Source organism: Melanerpes formicivorus, unplaced genomic scaffold, assembly GCF_026170545.1.
Source record: "Melanerpes formicivorus ecotype bairdi unplaced genomic scaffold, bMelFor1.0.p_v2 SCAF_4, whole genome shotgun sequence".
NCBI classification, from domain to species: domain Eukaryota; kingdom Metazoa; phylum Chordata; class Aves; order Piciformes; family Picidae; genus Melanerpes; species Melanerpes formicivorus.
This window is the reverse complement of record NW_027142356.1, coordinates 26,991,299-26,995,106: the sequence shown is the minus strand read 5'-3', so window position 1 is coordinate 26,995,106 and position 3,808 is coordinate 26,991,299.

Sequence of the window (3,808 nt, the reverse complement as noted above, 5' to 3'; positions counted from 1 at the left end):
GGGGGGTTGGAACTAGATGATCCTTGTGGTCCCTTCCAACCCTGACTGATACTATGATTCTATGATTTCATCACCTTCATTGTAAAAATTTCTTCCTTATATCTAGTCTAAGCCTGCCCTTTACTAGTTTAAAGCCTTCACCTCTTGTCCTGTCACAACAAACCCTGCTAAAAAGACCATCTTCATCCTTCTCATAGACCCCTTTAAATACTGAAAAGCAGCAATAAATTTTCACCAGCCTCCTATACTCTTTTAGACTAAACAAGCACCGTCTCTCCCAGCCTTTCCTCACAGAATCAGTATTCCAGGCCTCTGATCATTCCTATGACCCTGCTTCAACAGATCCATGTCTTTCCCATATTGAGAGCTCCAGAGCTGAACACAGTACTCCAGGTGGGATCTCACCAGTGTGGAGTAGAGGGGGAGAATGCCCTCCCATAACCTGCTGCCCACTCAGCTTTTGATGCAGCCCAGGCTATAGTTGCCCTTCTGTGCTTGTGAGCACATGCGGCTGGTCCATATCTAGTTTTTTATCTAGCACTACCCCCAAATCCTTCTCATCCCAATGAGTATGTGGCCTTCCACAATAAAAGAAACCCTCTCTGTGAAGACAGAGTGTCACCTGTGTTCCATCCCACCCTTCACACTACCCCAGCCTCACCAGCATCCAGGCAGAGACACTGAGTCCCCCAACACAGCTTTTCACCTTTAGTTCAGCACACGTTTTGCACTTCTGTGGTTGGGAAGCTGCAACATAAAGAGGGACCTGTGTGTATGGGTTGACAGTTGACTAAATGTGAGTCAGCAGTGTGTCCAGATGGACAAGCAAGCAAATGGCATCCTGACTTGCATTGGAAAAACTGTGGCCAGCAGGAACAGGGAGATGGTCATTCCCCTGTACTCACCACTGGTGAGGCCACATCTCAAGTCTTGTGTTCAATTCTGGGCTGGTGACTACAGGAAGGACACTGAGGTGCTGGAGTGTGTCCAGAGAAGGGCAATGAGGCTGGTAAAGGGCCTGGAGCACATGGCCTGTGAGGAGGGGCTGAGTGAGCTGGGGTTTTTCAGTCTGGAGAAGAGGAGGCAGAGGGAAGACCTTATTGCTTTCTACAGCTATCTGAAGGGAGGTTGGAGTGATGAGGAGACAGCTTCTTCTCCTAAATGACAAGTGACAGGACCAGAGGAAATAGTTTCAGGCTGCACCAGGGGAGGTTCAGGCTGGGTGTTAGAAATATTTCTTCACTGGAAGGGTTCTCAAACATTGGAATAGTCTGAGCAAGGCAGTGGTGGAGTTACCATCCCTGGAGGTGTTTAAGCAGAGTGTGGTCCTGGGACACGGGGACACAGTTTGGTGTTGACCCTTCAGTAGTAGATTGAGGGCTGGAGTGGGTGATCTTTGAAGTCTCTTCCAATTGAATGCATTCTGTGATTCTCTCCTAAGGAGCCCAATTGCAAATGGGCACAGAAAAAATAAATAAATAAAAAAGGTTTGACACTGTAGGATTAGAGAATGCACAGAGAGTCTCTAATTATTTATTCATTTGTGTTTCTTTCATTTTTAATCCTTTGATTTCTGAGAATCACCAGCTAGATTTCCTGGTACAATAATTATAAATACTTCATGACAGTGGATGGCTCTAAAAATTCTATTTGAAGTTTTGATGAGAGTCTGTGATGAAACGTTGGCACATTGTTTTTACTTGTCTGGGAACTTTGATGCCACAGTAATTTTCAGAGGATAAAGCTTAGGCATTTACACATCAATTCCCACTTTCCTCCTTACTTTAATTGTTCCCTTTCCCAGCTTGGGGTTGCCATCTCCTTGCATAAAATTCCACCAGTGGTTTTAATGTGGCATATAGTACCTGAAAGGAGGTTGTAACAAGACAGGAGTTGGTCTTTTCTCCCTAGTAACAATTCATAGGAGGAGAGGAAATGTCCTGAAATTGGATATTAGGGACAAATTCTTTCCTGCAAGAGTGGTCAGGCATGGGAACAGGCTGCCTAGGGAGGAGGTGGAGTTGTCATCCTTGGAGGTTAAAAAAATGAGTACATGTGTCACTCTGGGACATAGTCTACTGATCATGGAGGTGTTAGGTAGAAGGTTGGACTTGATGGTCTTAGAGGCCTTTTACATCCTTAATGATTCTATAATTCTAATAACAAGTGATAAGAGAAGAGTAAACGGCTGTTTAACCCTGAACATCTCACCACAGAGGTCTCTTCTCTGTCTTCCATTTTCTCTGCTATTCTTTAGAGGCTCTATGAGAGAGTTCTTTAATATTGTGGAATCATAGAATCATGAAGATTGGTAAAGATGTATAGAATCAAGTCCAACCATCAAACCAACACCACTGTGCCCACTAAACTTGTCCCAAAGTGCCATGTCTACGTGTAGTGCCATATCTCCAGGGACAGGGATTTAATCACCTTCTTGGGGATCTTGTTCCAGCCTTTGACAATGCTTTCAGTCAAGATTTTTCTTCTAATATCCAACCTAAACTTCCCCTGGTGCAACTTGAGGCCATTTCCTCTTGTCCTAACACTTGCTACTATGGAAGAGTCCAACCCTCACCTGTCTCTCATTGTATCATATGATACTAGGGAGAAGAGACTGACCCCCACATAATTACAGCCTCCTTTCAGGGAGTTGTAGAGAGCACTGAGGTCTTCCTTCAGCTTCCTTTTCTCCAGACTAAGCAAACCCAGTTCCCTCAGCCATTCCTCACTGGACCCTTCCCCAGATTTGTTGCCCTTCTCTGTACACCCTCCAGCACCTCAACATCCTCCTTCTCATGAGGACAAACCCTGAAATTAAAAGATATGAGACTCAGACTTCAGTCATGACACAGCTGAGAAATAAGTCGCCTAACACAGAGCAAGGTCATGATTAGCAGGTGTAGCACAGGAAGAAAGCAGCAGAGATCAGATGGCCAAGGGCAACATGGTAAGAAACTGAGCCTGTTCTCATCCTGCTGGTCTGCATGTACAGCTGAATATGAACCAGAAAGAGAAGTGACTTCCCTATAAACCAGGAAACCCATTTACTAGCTTCCACACATCTTTGTCAATCTTCTTTCAGAAGGAGCCTTTTGATAGGAGGTTGTTAAAGCCCTGGGATGAACTCCAAAACTGAGATGCAGCCTCTGTGTGTCTTTTCTTTCCCCTACCATACTAACACTCATCCATCAACCTGCTAAGCAATCTTTGCAGATCATACAAGCAAATGTTTTGAAGTAGGTAATCTGGAAGTATCAGGAGTAGGGCCTTCTGAAGTCGTAATATCAAAAGTCTTGGCAGCAAAGAACTATAGCAGAAGGAAATATAATCTTAAATAAGCAAAATGATGGTGGGAGTTTCAGGAAAAGGAAAAAAAAAACACACAATAAACCTCCTCTCAATTGTATTTCAGCTCCTCAAACATCACATCAGCAATTCTGTGGCAGAGACTAAAGTGCATCTGTAACTTGCTTTATCTTTCTCCCTGCAGTTAAAGCTTTTATTGTGGTTGTTACCTAAACGTGGAAGTTCATATTTACATTTTACTCTGTGATTATGATTTGTTTACAATGCTGACATTTTCAATCCAAGTTTCATAAAATATGGAGACAGAGGGAAAGCATATAGCCAGCTGGAGAATCTTTCAGGCAGTCCATGTAAGCCCCACAAAAAGGTGGCTTCAATTGGCCAGAGTTCAAATGCTCACAAAGAGAATCAAACAATTGTGTTTTGGCTGGAAAAGACCCTTCAGATCAGAGTCCAACCATTAAGCCTTGTTCCTCAGTACCACATCTCCATGGCTTACAAA